The following is a 14,606-nucleotide window of genomic DNA, read 5'->3' as shown; positions in this document are numbered from 1 at the left end:
ATGTAAAGCTATTGAATTCAAGTATTGTATCTTCTTGCCCTCGATGTGCCCAATGTTGATAAATTTGTATGGAAGCACTTAAGGTGATTTCTCTTACTTGATAATTGCTTATGATATTATATTAACTTCTTGTTGTTGTTCTTATTATGATATATTTCATCAAACAATGAACACAAGATGTAGGCTCTTAGATAGGGAAAACCCCTCTCTTAGCGGAAAACCTAGTCAAAATTATTCTCTTCTTATAGAAACAACTTCAAATGATAAATCCAATACCAAAAAACCTAGACCAAGACCTCTTGTAAGCACCACGTCAACCCTTCCAACTATTCAAATTCAAACCAAGTCAATAAGGGTCAAACCCTTCTAGAACTGCTACAAACTCAAAATTTGGTCCCCAACATCTAAATTTTAGACCCGCTATAGGTCTACAACTTCAATCCCCGCCGCCCCCCTGCAACATCTCATATTTCACATGTGAGAGAAAATGGTCCAAAAACTAGGTCAAAACTTCAATTTTCCTTCCTCCTTGCTTGAGCTTCTCTCTCCTTTGACTTTATTAGCTTCTACCTTGAATTTAAAACTCTTTTATTGCAGATCAAACTTCTTTTGATAAGGTGAGCTAATGAGGTCAAAATCACTCGTGTTTATACCCTTTTCAAGGGGTCAAATAACCTCTTCTAGACCCACTAGGACTGACAAGGTTGACTTGGTCCTAGAGGTCAATATTGACAATTTTGACTAAACAATAATTCTTCTTTCTTGTTACAAATTGCCTAATAGGGTCTTATACATAGGAAAAAGACTCTCTTGACTCATGACACATCTCTAATTGACTTGACAAACCCTAGGAGCATGAAATGCATGCTTGACCTAGATGACCACTTAAATGGAACATGAAACCCATGCTTGAAAAATAATAATTTTCTTTAAATGATATTTACCTTGATGATTAGAGTTATAGCATTTATACATTGATGTTATATGTATCACACTAAGTTGGATTGACTTATGCAGATGGTTAGGGTTATGACATTCAAGTATGAGTTGACTTATTGTGTTACATTGTGTTGTAATAATCTAGACCGATCGTACATATGCGATTGCTATGGATAGATGATAATTGTGTATGAGTTATGATGTAAACATGTTAGCTAGTGACCATTTTGGGTATCATTATCTTATTTATGTTTGAGTTAATATCTTGTGAAGTTATATCATGCTAACTAGATTGATTGTGCAGACAAGATTTCCTCCAATGAGATACACTAAGTTATGAACTTGTTTATGTCATCTACCTTGTGCTTGGATGTTTGATTATGACATCTATTTGGTGTTTGAGTGTTTGGTGTCTAATTGATTTATTTAACATGGTATGTTTGCAAGTTGGTTAAATGTTTGATGAATTCCATAATATGGGTATGCGTTCCAATGATCTTGTTTTAAGGTGATTGCACCAACACATATGTGTTGAGACAGTTGATAGGTACTTGACTGTAATAGGTGATATTTGTAGCATTATGTCTTATGACTATGAGTTGATTATGGGTATTACATGATTGTTAGTACTGGTAAAAGTTGATTTCAGATTGATAGATATAATTGTTCTGATATTTGGAACATGTGGTTGACATGTGTGAGTAGTTGCAAGAAACATGCTTGGTATTAACGTGACAAGGTAATAGTTGATGTGTTTATATAACTAACAGTTGGGTGATGTGACAATACATAGTAAGCCTCGATTGCAAAAAGGTAAAAGGTAAAGGAAAGGATCTAGGTAAGAATTCCTTTAGCTATGTTTGGAAACCCTAATTCCAAATGAATGAGTACTTTGCACACAAGAAGTCTTCTTAACCTTGATTTGTTTGAAATTATGTGGATATGTGCTATATTCATGGACATGTAATTGACAGGTATATTAGCTAGTCTCTAGTTACAGGTGGATTTGTCAAGGGAATTGGAGTCCCTTGAGAGATGGCATGGACGTGTTCAGCTACAAGGCAACGTGCTTGGCACAACAAGATAAGGTATCTGGTGTATTGTTATATTTATTTATGCACTGACAGTTATGTGTTTATGGTGGTATGATGCAGGGGATTGCATGGAAAATACATTGCCATGAAATTTTGAAGAAGGCTATAGTTGAGCTTCCCTTGCGAACCAATGGGATTGAGTCATGGTGTCTGTTGTTTTCTTTTGTGATTTTTACGTTCGATTTGTGATTTTGAGTGTGTCTGGTGCACAACTGTACCACTTTATTGCGGTGTCGTGTTGTTATTGGTTTTCATATTGGTTATTTCTTGGTATTTCCTTTTATATTATGAGTCTTGGGAATTGTTTCGGAAAGAGGAAAGTTAATGGAGCTTGGGGAGAACTGTGTGGTACCTGACACGTAATGTAAGACTCAGATGAAGCCTTGTGCATGAGTAAGCGCAATGGAAGGTAAGACTGTGACAATGGGCTGGGCTGGTTAGTCCATAGTGGTAAACAAACGGTGGCAATATAGACATGAGAAGGGTAACTAGAAAAGGTAAAGTAAATGGAGATGAGGTGTCAGATGGATTGACTACGTTTCAAACAATGGTTCTCAATGTTGTGCATGTTGGGCACAAATAAGGAAGTTTTCTAACCTAGACCTTATAATATCTAGCAATTTTGTTGTGATCATGATTATGTTGATGCTTATATGCATACATGTATGTATGTATGTATATCTTTGTTTGATAGGACCATGATTGTTTTATGATAATTTTTATGTATATATATGCATGTATCCATGTATCTATGTCATTGTTTGAAAGCATCATTAGAAATCATCATTATGGAGGAATGATTGCTTGCACAAGCAAATGACATGAAGAAATTCTTGGTTATGAGGAATCAAGTGGGAAGAGTAGTCATGAAAAATCTATGAGGTCAGTATCATGTATTTATGAGTTGATATTATGTGAGTATATTATGTCTATGTTATGGACAGGTTATACCGAGGGATACAAGAGTGAAATGAAAGTAGTGTGGTCTGTGACATGATGGACAAGCATGGATAAGACACCGGAAGCAAGGTTGTTTGGTAAAGAAAGTGTGGTTGTAGATGTGTGGTACTATTGTTGTGCACATGTTGTATATGTTATACATGTTGCATCAATGATGTGTGCACATGTGTTGTTGTGTATATATAGTGTGTGTACATGTTGTTTATGCAATGTTATGTATAGGATGGTACATATAATGTTGTGCGAATGTTGCATATGCAGTGTTGTATAAATATTGTAATGTGTGCATGATATATATGTGGCGTGTGTGCATATGGTGCTATTGGCATGTTGGATATGCAGTGCTATGTACAGGTGGTGTTGCATGCATGTTGTACATGTGGCGCTATGTACATATGGTGTTGTGTGCATGATTGTACAGATGGTGCTGTGTGCATGTGGCACTATGTGCATATTGTACAAGTAGCGATGTGTGCAGGTGATGTTGTGTACATGTCCTGCATGTGGCGCTATGTACATATGGTGTCGCGTACATGTTGTGTGTGTGGTACCGTGTACATGTGGTATTGTGTACACGTTGTACAGTGGTACAATGTGCATGTGGCATTTTGTAGAAATTATGTCGATGGTTTCGTGTACATGTGACTTTGTGCACACGTTGTGTAGGTGGTGCTTTATACATATGGTACTAGTGTACCTATGGTATTATGCAGATGTCATACATGTCATGTCATGTCGTGTGTGGTTATATGTGTGTGAAGCACACTATGTGTATGTGCACATGGTTGAGGATAAGGCACTGGGTGTTTGTTGGGTGTGGCAACCGATCTAGAGTGCATACGAAATAAAGACAAACGTAGAAGCTAAGGATCGATGAAAGGATAAGTATCAATATTTTATTTTCGTTTTATTATGCATGTGATTTATGATTCTGGTCCATGATTATTATATGTGATCTATGATTCTGATTTATGATGGTTACATGTGATTTATGATGGTTCTATTTTGAGCTAACCAGATGTGATATGTTTATACATGATGTTTTGATCAAACAGTTAGTTTGGCTTGTTATGACAGGAAGTGAAAAAAATTGCAAGTGTACCTTGTTGGCAAGCTACCAATGAGGTATGATGTGAATTTATTTCAATTTGTTTGAATCTAATGGAAATTATGTGCTTGTAACAGGAATGCATGAACATGCCGGGTTGAGTGGTTGAAATCGACTACAAGAATTGGCAGCAGTAGCAAAAGAAATTGGAACATGCAACAGTACGCTGGTAGAGTAATTTAGGAGTAGGGCCATTGTGGGACTTTAGTACCCAATAGTGTCCATTGATTTCCATGAGCATGTTATGACTAGTATGATGATTTTGAGGTAGGTATATGCATTGGTTTTGTATCTTCCGATGCGAGGAAGCCTTGCTAAGGGATGGATCGCCCGAGATAGGGATTTCGAGAAATTTGGAAGGTGAGTGACTGCATGGAAGGGGGTGACCTTATTTCCCGAGCGATTGTGTAGGAGAGAAGGGAAGGTCAAGGATATATTTTTTTTAGTCATTAGCATTGCCAGATGGAATCAAATACACATTGGGAGTGCGTCCTCGAACAATGAGCCAGTAAATGTTCGTTGAGGGGACAAGTACCGCATGATTATAGCACCAGACATTAGATGCAACTTTGACTACGATAGTGGATTCTGGACTTCCTGGGAAGGAGGTGAATCCTGGTACTACTTTGAAGGTGGAGGTGCGATCCTTTGGATTCCCTTGTTGATTGATACAGGCATCATATCAATTTATTTCTTGGTTTAGAAAATGTGCATATGTGTATATGTGGTTATTGTAAATACCCTAATAAGTTGTGTTATAAAGCTCTAGTAAGTGGTATGGTTGTTATATCTTCATGTTGTTATGATGTTTTCTTTGAGCATGTCTTTCATTCTAAATACTGCAACAATCTAAGTTATGAAGCTCCATGGGCAATATGTTTGTTTTCAGTGGTTTTCCTGACGTCTTGGTGTGGTTTAACATCAAGGATGGTGTTCCCCAAGGGGGAGTGTTCTGTAACAACCCTGGTGAAAATTCCATGTAATAAAAGTTAATAAAGGAAAAAAAAGAGCATGGGTAAGGGACACTTATTCCAAGTTGAATGTTGGGAAAAGATATCCTAATCACTGTATGTGTGTTTTGGCTAAGGAAAATTGGAATTGGCAAAGGCAAAGGCATTAAAAGGAAAAAAGGCATTTTTGACACATTTATTTATGAAAATAAAGGAAATTAGAAGAAAAGGAAGGTGAAAGGCCACAAATTGCATGTGAGGAGGAAAATGATGGAAAATGAGGAAAATAGAGGCCTCATTAATAAAAAGGCTTTTGAGGATTAGTTAGCAAGCTCTTGGCTCATGCTTAGTCAGTGTTAAGCTCTTGGTCAGTTTAAGTTTGGAGCTCTCTCATTATTCTCTCTCTCTCTCACTCGTGGTCACTTAGAGTTTTCTTGGAGCACTCTAGCTTTGGAGCAAGGAAGGAAAAGTAAGCAAAGCAAAATGAAGGAAAGCAAGGATCAAGGAAGGAAAAGTAGGATCAAGCAGCTTCAACATGAATACTTGCAGGTAACCTTTTGCATGTGTGATTTCCTAGCTAGTATGTACATGCATGCATTTGCATGTTTGTGTATGGTTCTCTTGTTATTAGTGCCATGGTTTTGCTGGGTCAAGTTTTCAGCCTAGTCTTTTCTTTTTTCGGATGCCATGGTGTTGGGATGTTTATTTTAGTTTTTGAGCTTTGGTTTGCCGGATGGATTTTGCAATCCAGGCTGAGGTGGTCTCAATTTTCATTCCCAAAGGCCTAGGAATCCCTTGGCTGATTTTGGTGGGATACATGGTGAAGCCTGAGGGAGGAGTCTCAGTTTAGGGTCTAGTGATCCAGATTTGCATTGCGGTAAATATTGAGAGACTAGTATTGGTTTAGGGTCTAGTGATATGAGATTGGATTGGGGTAAAGCCTGAGAGACAAGGAGACAAAAAATTCCTCAAGCATAGTGATGGGTTCCGGACGAATTCCAATTTCGGTTCGGTTGTGATTGGAGCACCAATTTTGATGTGATCACGGTTTGATGAGGGTGGAGGCAGTTTAACCTCTGGATTCCCTTGGTTGTTATTAAATTGGTTGTTCAATGAGATCCCACATTCATGCTTGGAATATGGTACGGGGGTGACTGGGTGAAAGAAGGATTTGGTTCAGCCATGTCTATGGTCGGGTGGTACGTGGAAGTCCCGAATCTGGTCAAATTTTCTTATGATTAATAAAAGCTAAGTTCTCTTACTTTTGCACTTATTTATATGTGGATTTAATGGTTGTCATATATCTGATATTTATATGGTTTTATGATGGTTATAAGCATAGTTATCCGACTGGTTCATGTCATGGTTATTTCATGTATTTAATTGTAATTTTAAAATGGTGGATGCAAGACCTGATTGATGCTATAACAGTTCAATGGAGAATGTGGTGATTCTTTTGGTTATGTTTCATTAGTGATTTTAGTCATTCATGTCGTGTCTTGTATCCTAGACCTGTAGGTTGCATTGACGCCAAGTATTTGACAGAATGTGAGTCCTAGTTGGGGATGCTCAGGCCTAATATTGAGGTTGATTTTGATTTATTAGCATCGTCATCATGTATTTGATGGATTATGGAGGTTGTAACAAGTTCTGGGCAGAGGTCTGGATTCTGGGCTAGAAAAGTGGCTCAAATCCCAGGGACGCTAGCACAGGTCTGCTAAGAAGAGTCCATGGACGTTGGCACATAGGTCTGTGAGAGTGAATCTAGGTTTTTGGACACTGTCATGTCTATAGCATGATAGATACTAGGAGTTAAAAGGCTTAAAATATCAATGGGACCCAGGGGCAAGATGTCTGACTGGTTGGCATGTCTCCTAAGGGTGTTGTTGCTGATGTGGATGGGTTTGATTGAGGTGTTCCTTTGATTCCATCTCCTTAAGGTCACCAAGGAGGTTGAATCCCTTATAATGGCCTCTCTCGTCGCATGTTTACCCCAGCTGGCCAGTTGCTTGAGTAGACCTGGGAGGAGGGGTGTTACATACCATTTCAAAATATTACTCATCACCAACATACTTTTCCTTTATTTTGTCTTTTTCCACACAAAAAACACACGTTTTGACTTGCTCAAATCAAAATTCCTTTCCATTAATCATTTAATAACCTCCACCCTACATATATAAAATAAATTTACGATTTAAAAAATACTTGTCACCATATAAAACAATGAAAAGAAACCAGATTTGACCTTGCACTTTTAAAAAAAATCTCTTTTTTTCACTTTACGTGCATTTTTAACACCTAATGGGGCTTGTGCACTACTAACCTAGCCAAACTATGCAATCGACCCAATTTCGGCAGAACAATAAGTTTTCACAATATTTTCGTAGTTTTTACTCTAACAAAGTGTGAATTTCGTTCCCACCTTGCCCACATTTAATTCCTTAATAGTGCAAAGATTTTACAACATAATTTAAAAAAAAATTCTTCACTTGGTCCTCCTCTCACTGGCTCTACGGGCTCCACGAATATTGTAATACTTCCTTACCCGTGATACCAATTTGTTGGAAAAGTAGAGGAATAAATACACAAAATTACACACACAAACAATACCACGAGCTGCGGCTCTTCTATTGATCACTCAAAACTTGATTCGACTTGACTTGACTTAATTACAATGAACCCATCATGGGGTATTTATCCTTTTTTTACTAACGAATCGCCCAAAATAACTTCACATGCATACACACTATAAATTTGAATTTTCCCAAAATATTACTTAATTCAAACTCACTTGACTTGACTCAGTTAACCGACTCTCCAAATTTAGCCAACTCTTGCATGTAGGAGTAATTACAATTTCCAACAATTCTATACATATCAATACCAGTTCTTTAGTATGCTAACAACGTAATGACATGTTAACTAGTTTACACAACATATGTATATATATATATATATATATATATATATATATATATCTATATATATATATATATATATATATATATATATATATATATATATATATCTATATCTATATATATAATCTCTTACAAGAAGAATGACACTGCAGAAATATCACCATTCATAACTTAGCCATCAATACCTCCATATTGTTAAGCTCAAGTAATCAATCATGTTTCACATAAACAATATAGATTAATTAACAACACTAACAACATTTTCATAGCAAAAATTTCACATGAAGAGACTTATATTTGATTTAAAAATCAAAATATGGGCAACAAATTTGGGAACAACTCTCCACCCAATCATAATTGGGTTGCATCCTGATCTCTCTTGTTGCCATCACCCCCGAGCCAGATTCCAGAGGCTAAGATGGTTTTCTATAGGGATCAATTACCAATTACCAGTTGAAATAGGGACTTAAAAGGTCATCCCACCTCCACCCACCAACCAAATAATAATTAACCAGATGCATTGGGAATCCAAAATATCATTTCCTCCACCCTACAACTTTCCAATAACTGATAAATCTAGGGAGTCCAAAGGCTACACGTACACCTTGAGACATACAACATAGCAGTTCCACCCATAGAGGGGAATCCAAAACCCACTACAAGGATTTCTCTCATGCTCTGCGACTATGCCAAAGTATGTATGGTGTTTTTCCTGGAGATCTATAGCAGCCCAAAATTTCTCCATGTTGTTGCAGTGTGCTACCAAAAGTAAATTCCTTCTTGAAGCAAAATGCAGAGTTATTTTTCCCTTTTTTTTCTCTTATCTTTATGTGTGTCTCCTTTTTTAGCGTGTTTTCTATTCTCTTGTTGTTCTGGACACGTCGATGTCTTCGACAAAAGGTATATGTTTTCTCTCTCTCTCTCTCTGTGCTTTGTTGTGCATTTTTTGTGTGTGTGATTCCTCTCATGTGTGTGGATTCTGTGATTTTATAGGTTCTCAATGTGTTGGTGTATTTTTCAAGTGAATATATCCTCTATGTCCACTGCCTTTTTGTTTTCCCCAATCAACCTGCTCTCTCTCGTTGATTGCACTCTATTATTTTATTTATCATTTTATTTTTTCTCTAGAGCTGCTAACACAATCTCTATTTTATTAAATCCTTTGTCCTTTTATGTCTTGTTCCTCTTTTCAAGTAGTATGGACCCGTGTAATTTTTTTGCAGTCCGTAAATTCTAGGCACCAAATCATTAAAACACATTAACCACCAACCTTCAATGGTTGTCCCAAATCTGTCAAATTTTTCTGCAACAAGTAAACTAACCATCCCAAGCAAGTCACCATTCTCATTCCTTGGAATATGTGTTCCATATTCAACCCCCCCTTTTTTTTTAATAAAAAATACATTAAATGTTTACATGATATTGATAAGAAAAATATAAGAACGATGTCACACATTGAATATAACTTTTTTGTAGTAATGAAGAAATAATGTTGCTAATTCTTGGAGATCATGTAGAGTGCATATTTTAAACTCTTTAATTTTACTCTATGTAACCAAACAATTTAGAGAAAATTCTCTCCATTGTACCTTGAACATGTCGATGATATCTTAATTCTGAATGCCTCTTAGCTGCAATATTAATACTAATCAACTTGTTCAATAAGTATCTAATGTGTTCAAATATAAAGTATTTGACGATAATGGCCTTGAATGATTCAAGAGCTCTTTAAAATGATTCTAAAAGAGGGTGCCTCACAATAATAGAAGTCCCCCTATATATATTTGGAAAGAAAATGGAGTATGTTATGTCCTTATTCTAGGGGAAATTCCCTTCACCTAAAATCGACAATCCCAATCCTTCAAGTAGTATTTTTTAACAATGTTTTGTCATTTGATTATTTTTGTTTTTTATTTTTCATAAGTGATACTTGAGAATCATGGATAATTTATAAGGATAATACTTTTCTTTTCTTTCCATTCTCTTAAAGTACGAAGTTAATTACATCTCAATGTTTCTTTCCATTAGTATTCTTTCATCCATGGATCCAAAAATATTTTGGTTTCTACGAACAATGGTCTTTCATTTAGGTACTTATTGAAAAAAAAAATTGAATAAAGTTAAACATAAGGAAATAATTCATGTTAATGATGCAATTTCAAAAATACAATCACTAGATTCTTCAACCATAAGGTTCTTTTCCAAGAAGTTAAAGGCATCAATGCAATGTGATTTTCTATGTCTTTTTCATAAGGAGATGCAAACAAACTTTGTGTAAGGGTTTCTCTTCTCTTATCTTCTATAATTAAATAAACCAACTTCCTCAAAAAATTCATGGTTGGTTAAGAAATACAATAGCCTATGTAAAGATGGGTCAAGCTTTTAAATTCTTGAAATCATAAATCATAGCATATAATGTTCTTTCTTCAATAATATGGATTCTATTATCTATATCTGGTGTTTTTCTATAGGGATTTTATGCCCTTATATTTATGGTGTTTCCATTTATTTCTTGTAGGCATTTGTGCCCTTTTATATCCTTAATTTCTATATAGTTACTATTTTATTCTTTTGGTATATGTATACATAAGCTCTGCATGTTATTTGTAAAAGTTTAATATGCCTTATCAATTGTCTAAATATATTTTTTTCCAATTTCTAATAATCATGCTAGGTTAGGGACCTTACAGACCCTGTCATGGAATCTGCTAGTTTTTCCCTAAGCCCTAACCTCTTCAGTATTTAGGGGAGCTTATAACTTGAATACACCTAATCCTTGACAAATCCTACCTCGTTGCCAATCTTTTCTTTTTCTTATTCCAATGCTTCGTTCCATGATTGAAAAGAAATTAGACAAACAAGGTTTGGTTTATAAAGCCTTAACCTCATTTTTGAATTAATAGCTCTATCTAAACATTATTGTTGCATCTGATTAGTATTTTTAATTCTTAATAGAGAAAGACAGGGTAACTCTTATTTTAACCACTTATTAACTTCTTCCACAATATGAAACCTACCTTGACCTTTAACCATCCTCATTGTCTACCATAGGTTAGAGGAAAAAGGAAAAATAAAACATATATCAGCATAAGATATATATATATATATCTACTTTGACATGCCACAAATATATAATCACTATGAACTATTTATTACAGAACTAGCTCAACATCTATACTTTAACTTATTTATAAAATCTTTTCTTTTCCAAACATTAACCAAACATCATAAAATTACAACAATCATTTACTTATCTATGTATCCCTAGAAATGTGCAAAAGGCTTCCATGTTCCTCACAACCATGAACTAGCTTCTACAGTTGTTTCCCCCCAAGCTCAACTCCTATCTGCAAGGAAAAAACAGAAAAATTATTTCGAGAATTCAACTCGTGAACCGTTTTAGAAGTGTCCTACAAATTTACTAGGTAAAAACTTGTGTTTCTCTCCCATTGGTTCTATTTTCAGAAGCAATTGTCTTTCTCTCCCACAGTACTCTTGTACAGATTTCACCTCATGACATCTATCTCTAGTCATGAAAATATCTGGTGGTCTATCTCTGCCAAATTCCTCCTTGAATGATGGCAAGAGGATTTTTCTTCTTTTTGGTTCTGCCCCCTTCTAGGCATAACTGATTTCAAACTATTTTCTTGAGAGTTAGAAGTTAAATCTCACATGACAAGCTTTAGCACATTTCCAAGAATGTTAACACATCAAAATAGTTTCTTCTTTCATTTTACAATAAGTATTTAGACCAACCTATCATATCATTAGCTTTTTATCTTTTCCAATCAATAATTAGATATAAAAGTCATAAAGTGAATGTTTGGGGGTATTACACAGAGGATATTACTAAAAATAAGGGATTTTAAACTTCTATATATGTAATGGAACTGGTGGTAGAAAAAGTACTTTCAGGGAGAGGGGAGGGGGTAGGGGGTAGGGGGGTGTTTAATTTCTAACAAAATTAGGGGTATTCTTTAATATCAAACAAACACAACTACTATGTTACAAATTCAGGGAGTGGAACCCTTCTTTTAAGAATATGGAGGAGCATCCATTAGGTTTCCTTTCGAAGTATCAGGTTTCCCTATGATGGATAGGGATGAATTCTCTACCCTACTATTAACTTCTCCCAAGTACCAATCCTCTCTTCTTTGACGAAAAATTTCCATTTTATATCTCTTGAAGCCTTGATAGTGGTTCTACCTCTTCTAAATATGGTCCAATTAATGGTGGTCCTATGAATGACAATGTACGACTAAAAGAAAATATTTATAATCAATGATTTCATGCTATTATGGTTCCCTCACTTGAAAATGATCTCCTCCTTAAAAAACAAAGACTTAAAAAAATGGTCTAATCTTAAAAAAATAAATACTTCAATCAATATGCAAGTGGTTAAATTCCTAACTAGGGTTTTATGGGGCCAGTCCTAAGAAGGATCCAAATGCATATCATAATAAACTCAATATTTTTGGATTAAAAATTGTAGATGAATTGAACCAATGATAGTAATTTGTCCCTCATTTCCCCTATCAACTCATAAAAGGTGTATCAATGTTATATAAATAATATGTAATGCTCAAAACACCATAATTCCCCACTCCATATCAACTTCCCTATCATCTTGATTCTCAAATGTAAATTATCCCCTCTATAATGAAGTGATTTGATCCTTACATCTAGCTATTATACATCGTGATGAGATGATACTTGCACTAGTTTAGAAATTTTTGGCTTTGGGTTTGAGAAATATCAAATCAATTATCTCTTCCCTAGCTCTCTCTCTCATGAGCCCATGTTCCATAATGAATTGTGGTGTATTTCTTTCCTTCTATAAAAGCCCTAACTTCTTCCTTATCACCATTTTTGTCAATATACATTACTATATCTCTATATATAAATGTACACATACATGAAGACAATCATTACAATATTCTTCCATTTTCCCCAAAATATTGAGGCATAAGATGATGTTAATCCATGGCCATAAGAGTTGGTGGTAACCCCATGAAACATGATAAGATTTGAATTTGTGATTACCGTTTGAGCTAACTCTCAAATATATATAGAGATTATGGATTTTCTTGTTTTGTTGAAGCTCTATTTAAAGATGTCATACTATCAAATATTATTGATCCCTTTATAAAATATATAACTTTATCTTATCATTTTATTATAAATAAAATACATTTTTATAAATGGGATTATTTCTTAATTGATTTCACAATATTTACAATAAATTTGAACTTGAAAAAAAAAATGTGATAACAAGCATATTAATTTTTAACAATTTTTTTTTTTAAATTTCATTAGGTATTATTGATATCAATACTTAACATTTATGATTATAATGTTAATAATATGTATTATTCTAAGAGGTTATAGTTTCAAATCTAGAAGGGTAGAATGAATATATATATATATATATATATATATATATATATATATATATATATATATATATATATATATATATATATATTTATACTTCTTTTAGTTACGTTAACTCCTAGGCTTGCCTGGACTTGGAATCGAATCAATGGGACTACCACTCTACTCTTGAGCCTAGAACCAACATATATCGATATATCCATCTTAACTATAGATTTAACATGAGCAGAGAGAGATCAAATTTCTTTACGTGTAAACCTATTTTAGAGTGCAAAAAAGAATGTGTAATTTTTTAATTGTTTAAATTGTATTTTTGAATGTTATAGAAATTATATAACATGTGCATTGACCCATTTTATCAGCACAAATTAAACTAGTTTTTTTGGTTAATATATTTTTCTATCTTATTGATAACCCACAATGGATATTACAACATTAAGATTTATTTATTTATTTATTTATTTTTCTACATATAGATATATATGAAGTTGATATCACTTTTCAAAATATTTTTGAAAAATATAAGGTTTAAACATCTTACTCACATATTTTTTTTAACTTCTAATTACTTTACACAAAATTATATTACCTCATATGGACAAATAATTAAATATGCATAGCCCACCTTTTTTTAATTTAAAGAATATTTTATTTTTATTTTAAAGGGGACGGACAGTTTAAAGAAAATTTTATTTTTATGGAGGAACATACTTACACATCACTTTCACCCTATATTGTAGAATAAACATCTCTCGCTCAATAACTATCCACAAGCTTAGCTAGACAAATAAATTTGGTTTCAAACTTGAATAAAACCACTTTATTAATTAAAATTTAACATTGAAATCAATAAATCTAAAAAAATCACTTACCCCAAAAATAAGAAGATCTTATACCCTAATTTAATAGATCACTGTTATTTAATATAGTTTATTATTATTATTATAATTTCTAATTTAATCTTTTAATAATTATGATGCTTATAATATTATATGCTTATGATGTTATTAAATTTGGTAAATTTTATTATTAAATAAATGATATTATATTTATAACAAAAAAATATATAGTTTTAATAAAATAAAACTGGTTTAAAATTTATATAATATTTCTCTCTTTTAAGAAATTACATTATCTTAAATTTTACTTGAGATGGATTTGATGCGTTCAAATTTTGACTCTCGTGATGTCGGGGATTTATCTAGTAAAATCCCAAAAACAAACAAATTGAACACAGAGA

This window comes from Pinus tabuliformis, chromosome 7 (assembly GCF_031772625.1).
Source record: "Pinus tabuliformis cultivar Carrire ecotype Pingquan chromosome 7, CPIR1, whole genome shotgun sequence".
In the NCBI taxonomy this organism is placed as follows: domain Eukaryota; kingdom Viridiplantae; phylum Streptophyta; class Pinopsida; order Pinales; family Pinaceae; genus Pinus; species Pinus tabuliformis.
The sequence above is the reverse complement of the archived record's forward strand: the minus strand, read 5'-3'. Positions refer to the sequence as shown.